This window comes from Octopus sinensis, linkage group LG1 (genome assembly GCF_006345805.1).
Source record: "Octopus sinensis linkage group LG1, ASM634580v1, whole genome shotgun sequence".
NCBI lineage: Eukaryota > Metazoa > Mollusca > Cephalopoda > Octopoda > Octopodidae > Octopus > Octopus sinensis.
In genome coordinates this window covers 120,264,058-120,280,781 of record NC_042997.1, presented here as the reverse complement: position 1 = coordinate 120,280,781, position 16,724 = coordinate 120,264,058, and the positions used below count along the sequence as shown (strand labels likewise).

Genomic DNA, 16,724 nt, shown 5'->3' with positions numbered 1-16,724 from the left:
ATTTATATTGCCTATCGGTATACAGTTCCAAATATTGCCTAGTGTAAGTTATTCTATGTAAATATTACTATGGTTGAGTTGTCCCGAAAAGGGTATTAACCTTACAGAGATATACTGACATACATAGGGAAGGTTTAAAGCGTGGTTATCGAAGACGATAGGGGCCAAATGCTTATGAAAATGAACTAGAACAATTAAGTTGTGTATTTTCATAAATCATAGTGATGCTACCGTTTCAAGAGTTAAACACAGCTAAATATACACCGCATTTCAAACCTAATGAAAATTCCTCACATATTAATATAGACTTCTGTTCTGAATATATCGTTATATATTTTTTTAAATCATGATTTTTAAGAAAAGTAGAATAATATCTAAACTGTAATTGAATAATGTCGTTTGAATTCAGCAATGTATGACTGAAAAACAAGAATTTAACCCCAACACGGAATTCATGCATCGATAGTGATCTATACAGTAAACCTCATCATATACTGTGTCTCTCTCCTAATTATTATAACAGAACTATTCATTCAAGAACTCAGTATTATTTACAATCCTATGTTCTATGATATTTCAACTCTGTTTGTTTCCATCATAGTTTCCCTATACCACAATGGAACTATACTTAACTATTTAATAGTAGAAGTCTGACACTAATTTTCTCTTGAATTTTAAACTACTTAGAGACATTTGTGATATCACTACAATTTATCATTTTACTCTAAATTTTAAACTTCTGATAGACATTCCAGATAACACTCTATTCTCTAATATTACTGCCTCCTTTATACTGCTTTCGGACATCTGATATATTGGATACTTTAATGTTATATGATCATCTGCGTAGGGTAGTAATTCACAAATCTGCAATCCTTTATCAAATGCTAAAGTTGTTCAAACTATACAACGTCTTAGTCCCATCTACGTCTTTATAACTAAACACAGAAAGAGAATATTTTAATATTAATAAATATATGACAAAAGAATCATGTCACATCTCCATTTTTACTCAGAGTACAACGAAATAAAGTTTACACAACAGTAATTCGTATATGTCACAATTTTTAGAAACATATACATTAGTCAAAAGCGACAAGAATGGAAATACAAGTGAAGCTACCAGCACAATGTAAAGGATAATAACACACAAGACTTCACAATAAAAACAAATCATCTCCGCTGAGCTACAAGTAAGATATAAAATCAGGAACCAGTCATAAAGAAAGTGATAGGAAGAACCGCAATCTTTAGCCAACTCCTGTCAAAGTTTTTACTTCATAAATCACAAGTTCTGCTAAGCGTTAACCTCAATTAAAAAGTATGAGAAAGATGTACGTATAGGAATATAATATTATCTCAGCCAAAGTCAAAGCATTTGCTCAAAGCAAGCCTTTTCAATGCTGGTACTGACAATAATACACCAGATACTCTGTGTCGGCGCAAAGCTAATCCCATTCATATACAACACCACTACAAGCAATATACTCAGTACGAAAAAGCCATATATTCCGTATGAAATAGAATAGCTTTTATTATCGACTGCAAATGGTCTTTCACTATTGAATAACGGGAAGGAAACCGTTTACATGAAAGATCTTTCCACAAGCAATAAAACTATGGCACATCTATTAACAAGTATCTTATGTTTAGAAATAAACATACAAAAACTTGTGTGCTTAATCCAGTATCAAGGAAAGTAAAAAGTCCCAGTGTAATCCCGTGTATGTAATGGTGATAATTTCGATTTGAATCGTAAATGTTATTCTCATTAATGGGCCCATAAATATACTCTATATAACATTTGTACAGTGATATCGATCACAAGACGCTAAGGATTATAGGAAGCACTTTGGGAAATCCTGAAGTAGATAGAACAGATATTAATGAACGTTGCTTAATATATAATATAATACACTTCAATAACTTAATTCAACTCAAAGTTTTGTAAGTGGCTGCGTTACATAACTTTATAACTGCAGATAACCAGCTGTTCTTCGTTTCAGCAAAGTATAAAATTGAAAAAACGAGTCCTACAGAATGAAAGCTGAGTCCATTAATGTCATTAAAACGAATAATTTAAAAACACTTTACTTCCGGTTTCAGTCCCACTGCGTGGCACCTTGGGTAAGTGTCTTCTACTATAGCCTCGGACCAACCGAAGCCTTGTGATTAGATTTGGTAGACGGAAAGTGAAAGAAGCTTGACGTATATATATATAATATATATATATATATATATATATATATATTGGCCTGCTCGCTTAGCCAGCGGGGTGGCGTAATTCGAAGGCTAAAGCAATGCGAACACATTGTGACCAGCGATGTGTAACAACATCTGATGGTCTGGTCGGTCACGTGATCACGTGATATATATATATATATATATATATAATATATATATATATATATATACATATATATATATGTACATGTATGTATATAAGTATGTATGTATATAAGTATATATATATATATATATATACATATATATATATGTACATGTATGTATATAAGTATGTGTATATAAGTATGTATATACATGTATGTATATAAGTAATTTATACGTTTGTGTGTCTGTTTCCCCCAACATCGCTTGACAACCGATGCTGGTATGTTACATCCTCGTAACTTAGCGGTTCGGCAAAATAGACCGACAGAATAAGTATTAGGCTTACAAAGAATAAGTCCTGGGTTCGATTTGCTCGGCTAAAGGCGGTGCTCCAGCATGGCCACAGGCAAATGACTGAAACAATAATAAAGTAAAAGAGTAAATATCTGAGTAAAATATATAATAATACAAACAAGAACATTTATCTATGAACCTCAGATCAATCGATCAAGGATGGAAGTGAACACAAAATTCCTGCACTTCACTAAAATACTATTTGTAGAAGACAATAACTTGGAAGTGGTATAGATGACACGCAGAGGATATGTGGTATGCATTCTGTAGTGAAGGGCTAATATTTAACAAAAAAATATTTTCATGGACTCAAATATTGCTATATATGTATAGTTATCTCATACAGCCGGGCAAATAATTGTGGGAAATAACTTACGTAAATATTACCCTTATAATTTCGAATCAAAATAGTAAAATAAGGAAACCGTACACTAAAAAATGAATCCATGAAACTGATAGCAATATTTAAGTAATTTCTAAGAATTTCTAAAACAGATTTAGATACATTAGTATGTATGTATAGATATATAGACAGTTAGATAGATAGATAGATAGATAGATAGATAGATAGATAGATAGATAGATAGATAGATAGATAGATAGATAGATAGATAGATAGATAGATAGATAGATATATAGATAGATAGATAGATAGATAGATAGATAGATAGATTTATAGATAGACAGATAGACAGACATACAGACAGGCAGACAGGCAGACAGACTGACAGACAGACAGACATACATACATACATACATACAGACAGACAGACAGATATATATATGTATATATATATAGATAGATAGATAGATAGATAGATAGATAGATAGATAGATAGATAGATAAATAGATAGATAGATAGATAGATAGATAGATAGATAGATAGATAGATAGATAGATAGATAGATAGATAGATAGATAGATAGATAGATAGAGAAAGATGCAGTCGTTTAAAGAAATCACATGAATACTGCTAATATGGTAAGGGAAATACGGAATGAAAAATTCAAGTCCTTTCAATACTTGATATGTAGGAAAATAGTTGACTCATAAATCTTCAGCTTTAATAAGTAACAATCGTCAATTTTATTGGTATTTGATATATATTTTTCTGCTTTGGATAAAATAAGATTCAACTAAACCACATACTGTAATGCTTTTCTCTTTGGTATCCTAAATAAATTCAAGACTTTTCTGTTGAAACGACGTCAGATACAATTTTGTAGCTACCTTGGAAATTGTAAAACTCTACAATGACACAAGGAGGTAAATCATCGACTATATACAAGGGGAAAACCAGACAAAATGCCAAACGTTATCCATCCGTTAATCATCATTTATATCTTAGGAAATTCAGGGAACAAATTATGATAAGGAGTTTAATTTCATTCTTAACTATTTTGACAAAGTTCTGTCAACTTCATATAAACGAGAGGCGCGAAGTTATTTTAGTGAACATAACACGTTGATACAGTAAACGCTAACCATTTAGATAAGAGAATAATTTTGAGTGACTTGCCGGATTGAACGTCCATGTATCTATATGTTAGTGTGTTTGTGTGTGTAAATGACTCTTAATGTTGTAGCGGGAAGTTCAAAGTTACAACTAAAGTGTCTTCTTTTCGGACCTCTGGCAACTTGGTTCTGAAGTATTTTCTAAATCTAAAGGCGACGTACAATGTCTGCGACACAGTTACATATGACAGAGGAAAGGATATTTTTAGGAATTGAATTATCTTCAAGTTGAGTGTTCCGTTCTCAACCTGTTCGCAGAAAAGAGAACAATGGAAAAGAAATGCTTTTTAATTGAAATAGGAATTTATTTCTTATTTCATGTTCTTGAAGGGGATCCACTTATCATTTCCAAAATAATGGAAAAGAATTATTTTGTAGTCCTAAGTCTTTTCTAATCGATCTGTTATGCAAAAACGCCTTGCAAACGTCTTGTTTTCAGACATAATATATCGAAGGATGCAACTTCACTAATCTTGCCTGAAGTTCAGTCCTTACGGCTTTAATTTCTAGCGAAATCTTATGAGTATGTGAAGGACAACGACATGGAAGTATTTTTTTTCTCGATTATAGGATGTAATTTATAAGATTTAATTTCGTGAAAAAAGAGCAGCTTTAGGCGTAGAAATAAGAATATCTTACACACAACACAATTTAATGATGAGGACATGAAATTCTCAATAATATATATATAAATATAGTAAAGTTTATTTGCAAACATAATGTCGCAGTCTTATGCAAGGACGATGTTACTGTTGTTTAACCCTAGGAAAATGTTTCCCAGCTGGCTATCGACACAGAATTTGAGTCCGTATAGTGTAAGAGAGGTCATCGCTCCTATCTCTAGCCCTACGTGTTAATTACAGACGTAGGTTTCCGGATTTTTTCCTGTCCTCGTTTCGAGAGAATCACAGGTTGTCCTGCCTGTGATTGTCTCACCTCTGATTGTCTCGCACCGAGGACGGGAAATAAACCCAGAATCCTAGGTCTGTGAATATCACCTAGGGCTAGAGATGGGAGCTATGATCTCCCTTACTTACATTATACGGATACGAAAACTGGAAAACATTTTCCTGGGGCTAAACAACAGTAAGGTCGCCCTTGTATAGGACTGCCTCATTCGTTTGGGAAGTAGTGTTATTCAGTACTCTTATGGCATATTTCTGGCTCAAAGATTTAAAACTAGATGTTTTGCTCTCATATATATATATATATATATATATTTAGGGTAGTGAGTATTTTTAGAAATTTCACCACCAGTGGCTTAGCATTTATAAAAACTGTTGAAGGCAGTTTTCTCTTGTGTCTAAATGTACACTATTTTATATATATATTATATATATATATATATATATATATATATAATATATATATATCATAATGCAAAACAAGCATTCTATAATAAACGTATAAATATGGGTGTAGTATATTTCAATTGTGTACATAAACGACTGAAGAATAAATACACACAAATCATTATACAGTCTTATCTTTGCAGACATTACTCCTTCGCACGATGCCGAATGAGGAGGAATCGTTATAAACTGCATTAGGCATGTCTCCTTAATACTGACTTACGTATTTCAAAACATCGATAACGTTATTTTGTTTCTGGAAATAATCTTTTAAAACTTACAGTTTCCATTTACTCTTGACATGTCTATATATATATATATATATATATATATATATATATATATATATATATATATATATACGATTTCACTGTGCTGTGTCTTGTATTAAGCTGTTCAAGTGATTCGATACACAGAGATCAATACAATACTTTCTCGTCTGAAGTAAAATCTGTGGTCGATAGGATGATTCAGAGCATTGAATGATCTGTCCAGTCATAATTGCAGTGTATTATTGTCAACCTGTAAACAAAAAAGAAATTGATCAGTATAGTTGGATAAAGGCATATATTAACCTATCCATTATAGTTAGATCCTGTTTACTTAAACTGGACAAACTACAAATTCGTAGAGGTTTGAATTGCTTTCCATTGGGAACTAATGAATCCAAATGAATGTCTCGTGAATATGAGTCAACACCTCAAACTATTTCATGTGAGTGAATGCAAGAGTGCATGTGTGAAGGTAGATATTTGTAAAATATTTGAAGCAGTTTATCGATAAAAAATCTTTTCAATTAAGAGATATTCAATATGTGTTACATTTTTATAATTCTTTGTTGACTTCAATCTTACTTCAATCTTACTTTCAGACTTTAGATATTTTTCTCAGCTTAATTCTTCTTTTTATACTTCAAAGATCAGCGGAATCCTGAAGCAAATCTTTATCATTGGTTTATTTATGCAAGAAGAAAAGTACAGTTCTTGGTTCATATCAGAATATTAAGACTCACTGAAAGTTTGCACTTAGTAGTGAACCCATGGAGATACAAACTGCTTTCGAATAAACTGTTAATTTCCTTACAGCAAAGAAAGTATGAGATAAAACTTTTCCTTAAATTGCATCACCAAAAGTAGATATCTGTGTGTGTTTGTGTGTGTGTCTGTTTCTGTGTGTGTGCGTGTGTTTCTGTGTGTGTGTGCGTGCATGTGTGGGTGCATGTGGGTGTGCGTATATACATGTTTGTCTATATACAAACTCATATACATAAGCTTACACGCACATATGGATATTGTAGAGCAGATAGATGTCACAAGAGTATATATATATATATATGTATAAATAAATATATTTATATATATATATACACGTGCGCATACACATAGAGAGGCACACAAGTACAAACACACACACACACACACACATATATCATAGTTGCGCAATATCGTCAAGACAATCAGATGTCGTCGCACACCGCTGTCCACAATACGCTTCCAATTTTGTTTTAATTGCACCATTCTTTTTCGCTTCGACCTAAATTGTGTCACTACATTGTCTCCCCATCGTCTTTAAGACCGTTCAAGTGGCCTTTTCCGATCTCTTAGATGCCAGTTGGCCATTGCACGGGTCCATCTGCGTTCAGTGAACCTTACGACATGTCCGCCCAAGCGGATCTTTTGACTTCGGTACTTTGCGATCACTTCGTTCACATCGTTCCATTCTCGAATTAATTTTTTTCTAATGTGCTATCTTTGGGATATTCTTAGTAAGGAATTTTCCATGGCTCTTTGCGCTAAAGCCAATCAATGTTCTATCCTTTTCGTAGTAGGCCACGTCTCACTTGCGTGTATGCGCACATGTAGGACAGTGCTATTAAGGAGTCTGACACGTATGGCTTTGTCTAACTTTGTTCGCATCAGGTCTTTTATTAAATAGCGGCTATCTTGGCGTTATTCTTCTTAAAATTTCAGCATCTATATTTCAGCGCATATTTAATGTGTGCCCGTGGTAGATGTACTATTTTCCCTTCTCAATCTCATCGCTTCCCATCTCTATGTGCTACATTTCGGACCACATAGATATTGCTTTATCTTAAGTCTTACTTCTAAGCTCTGAGTGCTCAGCTCTAACTGCATGGTCTGCAGCAAGCCTGTGGTTTGAGAGACGAATACAATGTCATTTGCGAATCGGAGGTGTGTTACTTGCTTGCCATTGATTTTCACACCACCTGCCCATCGATGTCCTTGATGACCATTTCTAGACATGAGACCAAATGTTTTGGAGAGATGGTATCTTCTTGCTTGACACCCTTTTCCGCTGTGATCCTTACTGGTAGAGATACCAAAGATAGATCTGTTGTGCATTCAGTGTTCGCATCTCTGAGCAGTTTGCTGTATTTAGCTGCAATATCTTGCTTTTCCAGACATTTCAACACTGCGTTCATCTCCACGCTATGGAAGGCCTTTTCATAATCAACAAATGCAATGCACAAAGGAAGCTTGTATTCGTTCGCCCGTTTTACGAGATATGCTAGAGTGAATACATTATCTATTATACTATAGATCTTATAGAAATCTGCTTGCTCTCTTGCTTGTTGGACGTCAAAGTGTTTTTTTAGACTATTGAGAAACAGCTGGTACAGGTGAGCCAAGAAGAATTTAGGGTGATGGGTTTTTCAAATCTTTATCACCCTTTTTATGAACTAGATAGGTATTTGCTTCTTTCCGCGTCGACGATATCATATTCTACTTCTGATAGCGATTGAAACATAGAACGAGCATTTTCCGCATCTATTCACCTCTGCAACTTAACATTTATCACCGGGAATTTTGTCTATTTTCATTAGAGTGAGGGTATTTTCGATTTCATTGATTACTATTTGTGGCACTTCTTGGCAGCATTTGTGGCGATGTGGGATCGAGCTGCATGGACTCGCATGCACATCCACATGCACGCACACACACACACAAACACACACTCACTCACACACACTCACGCACGCACACATACACACATAAACACAGAAGAATACACATGTGTTTGCATATGTGTCTGTATATGTTTATACATACATGTATAAACATATAGATGTATATGGGTATAAATATACATACATATACACATACACATGCACAAACACATATGCACGTGAGCACACACATACAATTTACACACCCACATACACACTCACACTCACATATACAAATATATGATGTATTGAAGGTTCCTCTGAGGTACCTGTTGATTCCTACGGTGAAAAAGCAAATGTGAGTACTGTTTACCCCATTGAACCAAATTCTTTGAAATGTCATCGAAATGAAATGAAACTAGTTACTATTTACACCAAATGCTGGAGTTTTGTATATAAATATAATTTAACATAGAAGGAATACACAAATATTGTGTAAATATTTTAAAAATTGGAACGATACAGAGATTAGCATGGTCCCTGTTCATGGATGACACGCAAATCGTGAAGCGTTCCATATTTTTTTTAATAGGCGTAGGAGTGACTGTGTGTTAGGTATCTTGCATATCAACCACATGGTTCCAGGTTCAGTCCCATTGCGTGGCACCTTGGTCAAGTGTCTTCCTCTATAGCTTCGGGCCGACCGAAGCCTTTTGAGTGGGATTTTGTAGACGGAAACTGACAGAATCCCGTCGTATATATGTATGTGTGTGTGTGTGTGTGTGTGTGTGTGTGTGTGTGTCTATATGTTTGTATGTCTGTGTTTGTTCCCCCAATATCGCTTGACGACCGATGCTGGTGTGTTTACGTTCCCGTAATTTAGGCTTACAAATAATAAGATTTGCTCAACTAAAGGCGGTGCTCCAGGATGGCCACAGTCAAATGACTGAAACAAGTAAAGGTACAAAAGAATAAAGGAATATTACCGTTTAGTAATATAAATGTATACTAAACCCTTACAAGGCTATAAAGATTAATATAAATTGAGAACAACTTCAAGGTTTCGCCTTGCTCTTCTTCGTCGGTCATTAAGACGTAGGTTAGCAAGCCGAGACATGAAAATCACCGTCAACATTGTCTCGTAAAATTTTAACAGATGGATGAGTACGTGCGCGCACGCATGCGTTTACCTCTACACATGTATAGGCTTGTTTGTAACAACTGAGAACTGTATTGACAATAACCATATTCATGTTATTGTCCTGTAATGAATGACTTTAGACTTTATAAATTATATCATTTATTTATGAAAGCTGTTCGCAAGAACACGAATAATAAGCACCACATTACCTGGGAATTAATTCTTTTGGCAGCTAGGGAGTTGTAACCCAGTTTTGAATTAAGTTTTCTCGATATTTTCATCCGCTCATTGGCTTTTTTTCCCCGCCTTTAACCCTCCAATGCGGAGTGTAGTCCACTTATAGTTGGATTCCATGTCGCATAAGTTTTCGCTTCTGTACTTATACTCTGCCAAGAATGTTCCCTTTCTCTAGTTCCTTTTATGTTCATCTACGCCACGAGTTTTTAGGCCTACCTTTCTTTCTATATCCATCCGGATTCCACTGTAAAGCACTTTTCGCTACATTTGGTGTGTTTTTTCTAATTGTGCTTCCACTTTTTCTTAAATATTTGCTCCCTAAACGAGCTTGATTTGCTCTTTGCCATAGCTCCATATTGCTTATGTGTTCGGGCCATCTAATTTTAAGTATACCACGCAAGCATCTGTTGATGAATGATTGTATTTGCTTATTTGACTTAAATGTTGTTCGCCATGTCTCAGCCCCATGCAATAACACCTCAAAGTATATTGGTCTCGTTCAACGGTGGCGAGACCAATAAGCTGTGTGTGAAGACAAAACAAACTTTTTAAAAAATTCTAGCTCTCATGGTATATAAATCTTTGAATGTGTGTATTTATAATATCTCAGATTAACAACCAAGAAAATTCATAAAAGTTATGTCAGATTGTGCTGCGTTAACAGTATGACATAATGGAATTTGAAATTACAGAAGACAGAAAAAGTTCATAAAGTCGATACAGGTACATGAGTTTGAATGTCTGTTTGAGAGTTAAACATGGTGAGACAGTAAAGCTGATAGTTAGAAACTTAGGTGATTTATTTCATACTTGAATATTAATATCTCTCATTGCATATTCTAGATGTTATTTTCTGGCATCCTTTTGTATGACTGTTTGCTCTATGCCGGATGGTGTGATTTCTCTTTCGTACGGGCAGCATCTTTTTGATTTGGAAGCCATATGCAAACTAATATAACACTATTTTTGACGTATTATCTCTCATAATGATTGCAATCGCTTTTGTATACAATGCAGATTCAGTTACGCTAAGATAAGTTTATACTGTAGTAAGGTTTGTATGCAAATTTTGATTGCTTACTTAGTGAAACATAACGCTATATTTCTCCACTTGGACGTTCAATTGTAACACGTAGCGTAAGAGCTGCTTGGTTGGTGGATTGATCATGTTATATCTCCCAACACATGCAATGTGGTATTGGGGAAAAGCAAACACAATATAAATATTCAATGTATGACGTACGTATGCATACATGTAGTTAAACATACATATTTATATACGCACGTAAATGTGTATTTATGTATGCATATATATATATTATATATATATATATATATATATATATATATATATATAATATGTTTATGTATGCATGTATGTATGTATGTACGTATGTATGAAGAGGAAGAGAGAGAGAGAGAGAGAGAGAGAGAGAGAGAAAGGAAGGGAAATAGACAGGCAGGTGAATAGATATATGGACAAATATTTCAATATAATATCATTTGTTTGTTGTTTTTCTGGACCAAGGGGTTTTTGTGTGCTTAGCTAGTTGCCTCCAAGTTTCCTGGTTGCAAGTTCATTCTCTCTGCGTAGCACCTTAAGCAAGAGTTTTCTTATATAACCCTGGGCCAACCAAAACCTTGTGAACAGCTTTCTTCGACAGAAATTAGAAGCCAAACTTATACATACATACACTCATACACACATACACTCCTACACACATACACACATATAAATACATACACACATACATACATGCATACATATACACACATGCACACACATACACACATGCACACACATACATACATGCACACATACATAGACACATACATACACATATTTAATATATCTGTTTTTGTGTATATGTGTGCTTATCATCCACCACCGCTTGACAAACAGTGTTGGATTGTTTACATCCCTATAACCTAGCTTATGGAATATGTACCAGGTTAAAATATAAGCCCTGAGACCGATGTATTTGACTAAATCTCTGAAGGTGTCAACCCAGAATCGCTGCAGTCCAATGACTGAAACAAATGTAGGAAAAAAGATATAAGCTATATACAAATATCAATGAATTATTAATTGATGTATCAAACATACGTATACACACACACATATACATGTATGTATGTATATATATATATATATATATTATATATATATATATATATATATATATATATATATAATATATATATATATATATATTATATATATATATACATATATATATATATATATATATTCTTTTATTCTTTTATTCTTTTATTCTTTTAATTATTTCAGTCATTTTACTGCGGACATGCTAGAGCACCGCATTTAGTCGAGCAAATCGAATCCAGGACTTATTCTTTGTAAGCCTAGTACTTATTCTATCGATCTGCCTTGCCGAACCGCTAAGTTACGGGGGCGTAAACACACCAGCATCGGCTGTCAAGCGATGTTGGAGGGACAAACACAGATATAGATACATACACACACACGCACACACACACACATATATATATACGACGTGCTTCTTTCAGTTTCTGTCTACCAAATCCACTCAAAAGGCTTTGGTCGGCTTGAGGCTATAGTAGAAGACACTTGCCCTAGGTGCCACGCAGTGGAACTGAACTCGGAACCTTATAGTTGATAAGCAAGCTACTTACCACACAGCCACTCCTGCACCTATATATTAGATTATAGACAGTTTTAATTAGTCTGTTGAGCAACTGAGGTAAAGAGAAAGACCTAAGATAATTAATGATACCTTCGTCAGAGCCACTGCTGGATACAACAAACAGAGCACTTGAAGTATGGTTATTAATTGGGGACAGTGGGAGAAGTTTGGATGTTTAAGCAGAAAAGGTATAGGCAGGTTTCAACGAGGTGTTAGCAACTATTCCCCCACTATGCTGGATTAATAACACACTATTCTGCAAGTTTACTCTAAAAATTTAAAATTATTCCCTCACTGTGCTAGATTAAATACTGAAAATTATTGTCTGACTCACTCTATATCCATGACAAAACCCATATCAAATTTCAGTAAATTTGCTGGAGAATATCTGAACTATAACAATGACAATATGGTAACGTTGCTGACCTATGTTTATGGCTGCCCCTAATACTCCTATTACTACAAATGATAATAACAATAATACTCATATTACTACAACTACTTCTACTAAGTACCACTCCATCAATTGCTACCACCCCGTTGTTACCTGCCTTTACCTTTTCCACTTAAGCATCCCAATTTCCCCCTACTTGCCCTATACAATAACCGTTCTTCAGGTGCTCTGTTTGTTATTTCCAGGAATGGCTCTTATGAAGGTATCTTTAATCTTCTTAGGTCTTTCAGTTTACTTGAATTGATTAATAGACCAATTGATAACGACTACTGGAGACAGCTTTAAGCAAAATTTGCTATAATAAAGGAATTATATGTAATGACCATTTTTGAAAACATCTATTATAGTTCAGTCTAAAAAATCCAGTTTATCTGAAGCCCATCCATGGATATACAATATAGAATTGTGATAAACCATAAATTTTGAAATTACCAAAATATTACTTAGAGCTCTTCACTAATTTAGTTAATATTGTTAGCCTACTGTGCTAACAGAGAGCATATGAAGTAATGTGCCCGGGTTGAAAATTCCTCAGTATTTGTTCCCCCTTCAACCTCTGTATATATCCTGGAAACAGCTGTAAGACTTTCTATCTATAAATGTTCTATCTACACAGCCTTGATTTTTTATTTTATTACGCAAAAAATTTGATATATATATATATATATATATATATATATATTATATATATATATATATATATATATATATATTATATATATATATATATATATATATAAAGCTAGCGATAAACCGTCTATGGAACAAATATATCTCTACAAATTTACATTGTATAGTCATAATGTCTCCAAACATGACTCGGAAATCTATCCTCGTTATATTTCTGTAAATAATAACGTGATCAGACAGGCAAGTCCACCTTATGATTCAGCAACCGTTACTGAATTGGTACTGACTATTATACAGTAGTCCGCTTACATTTATAGTAATCGCATTCATTCTAAGCGATCTGTCTTCGAAATGTATTATTTTCGTTTTTGTAATTCATAAACAACTCGTTTTTCTTCTCTTTTTGCATGATCATATATGATGCATTATGTCTCTTGTGTTCGTCACCCTGAAACATCCACCGTAAATATGAAACCGATTTTCTTTTAACCTAAAAATATTTTTTTTATATCTAATATTACTTGAAAGAAGTGATTTCCGAGATGAGCTAACGTCATTGCTGCCATCGGAGCTGCTCATCTTCGTTTCTCCACACATGATGACACACATGAAATTTTAGATGAAGTGATAAATCTTGTAATGTATTACTAATATCTGGTAGATGACAAACAACATAACGTCTTCCCAAGCGATAAGATGTTCTTTAAGAGAGAAAAACAAGCAAAACAAAAATTTATAAAAAAACTCGAACGCAATAAAAAATTGACCAAAATTAGGATTTAAATCAGTTAGAAAATGACATTAAGCAGTTGAGATTAAGGAAGGTTATTATTAATATTAACTCTTCGTAATATGCCTGGCTTCATCAAATATCAATGACGTGTATACAAGCATAATGAAGGTAATTACAAATCGATCCAATAAAGAAAAAAATAGATGATGTAAAAATAAAACACTACTTCCTTCCATAAATGTTAACTGGTTTCAACTGTTATTAAATGGATTTTTGCTGGCATGAAACGGCAAGATGCTAAAACCGCCTTTTATTATAATATAATATAAAATAAAATGATTTATTAATTACATGATTAGAAATTTCTCAGAGAAGACTAATTTAGTTTCTTTCATGAAATATTCGTATAGAATATATTATGTGTATGTCTATGAGTATGTAGCTACAAGTGTGATCGCTGATGTGAGGCTGATGTTTAGTGGTTTTACTAATTTCTATAGATGATATTACGCATCGACATTTGAAGTAATAGATAGAAGGGTATGTATCGTGATATAAGAATGAACGAATGGATATTTTTACACTGCTATTATGACTAAACGGCGCAACCCCATACATACACCACATTACAGAACCATCGACATATTCGCCTATAACTCAGATATTATGCAACACATCACTTCCAATTATGTGTCGATTATGCTGCATAATTTTTCTTTGTAAACATATCTACACAAATAGGCACAATACACACACACACACACACACACACACACATATATATATATGTATATATATACACACAAAACACCGACATATATATATATATATATATATATATATATAAAAGCATTTTTTGCATAATAAGATAAAAAACAAAGCTGTATAGATATTAGAGCATTTATAGATAGAATCTGGAACTTAACTATGGTCTGTGTATAGCACTTATTCAGCATTACCTGACACCTTTAGGAACGCAGTTCTAATTTCAGAAACTAATCCTAGCAGATTAAGATTCACGTCGGCGAACTCCAAGATCAAAAACGCCGTCTACCAATGCAAGGTTTACACGGACTCAGATCTTCACTTATGTAGGGGCATCATCCTCAAGATTGTCTTTGCGTGTCTCCAACCATTACGCAACTTTTCCGGACGTGAACAAGCGCCAGACCACGGGACTCAGTAAGCTAATATGGCGACTGAAGGATGCGAACTTAAGCTATAGGCTGGAATGGTCAATTTTGTCGGTGGCCCTCCCATCCCATTTGATAGGGGCAGAAGACAGTGCAACCTTTGTGTCTCCGAACTCTTCCATATTTTGTTTGCCAGAGGCCGGATGGTAAACGGGCTCTTACAGTCGGCTTTTCGATGCCCCATTGGCGGCGTTACACTTACCTGGCCTTTAAATAGCGTTTATAAATAGTACCGGCACCCATAGCCCTTGGTAACAAATTCTGAAATAGCCTTTAAGATATCTACGATTAACCACTGCAAGGGGAATTACTCCTGTAAGACAAACGGGGCTTGGTTTTCTCACAGCGGGGGGTTTCCTTGACAAGGCAGGCTCAGATGAACACACACACACATAAAACATAATATATATATATTTTTTATTTTTTTTTTTCTTTCTGCCACCCAACGGTTATCACGGCAGTAGCCACTGACAGCCGAACGATCAACGCACACACGTACACAAAAAATGTTTTCTACCCCTACGCCAACACACAACATATATAGAACAGTATACACACACACACGTCTCTAAGTAGATTTTTTCTCGCCCCTTATAAAACATCCAATATTCCTTAAATAGTCAGAACTTTATTCTCTCGTCACAAAGAACATCTATACACCCTCACCCACATGATTGACCGATGCCTGACCCGTTGAATTCTTCAGCCACCGGTTCTCAACATACACTGATAAACAGTTTCGCCATGGGCTCTTAGGAGCACAGTTCGATTTGTTTTTTGCTCCGCCTCTGTTCTGTTTTTGTGTTTCCAACGGATTTCCTTTTTTCTTCCTGATGAGAAAGACACAATATGGTCCCATTATTCAATCGGATTTTGGTAATTTGTGCCTTTCGAAACACGTGTAGAATGAAATAAAACGATTTCTGTTCAATCTGCGTTCAGCTCCATTTCTTCAATTCACCAATAATGTTTTAATTTCAATTATCCGCACCAACGCACGGTTGCAACGCCAGATGGTTGTACCTCCAACCGTGCTGTTTACTGCTGTGATTTTTGCTACTAAGGTATCGGTTAAACTTTTGATTAATCTACTACAAGATTATTCATCTTTCTATTTCACATTATATATATATAATAATATATATATATATATATATATATATATATATATATATATATATATATATATATATATATATATTTATA

General features: G+C 34.3%; 1 protein-coding gene and 1 non-coding gene across 5 annotated transcripts in view; both read left to right on the top strand.

The window, feature by feature from the left end:
* Positions 1-16,724, top strand: part of LOC115218477 (beta-1,3-galactosyltransferase 5) — a 272,442-nt gene that overhangs the window by 35,481 nt on the left and 220,237 nt on the right. The gene's annotated exons all lie outside the window — the stretch shown is intronic.
* On the top strand, positions 8,942-9,045 carry LOC115220582. Its single transcript, XR_003882555.1, has one exon. It is a non-coding gene; the product is annotated as a U6 spliceosomal RNA (small nuclear RNA).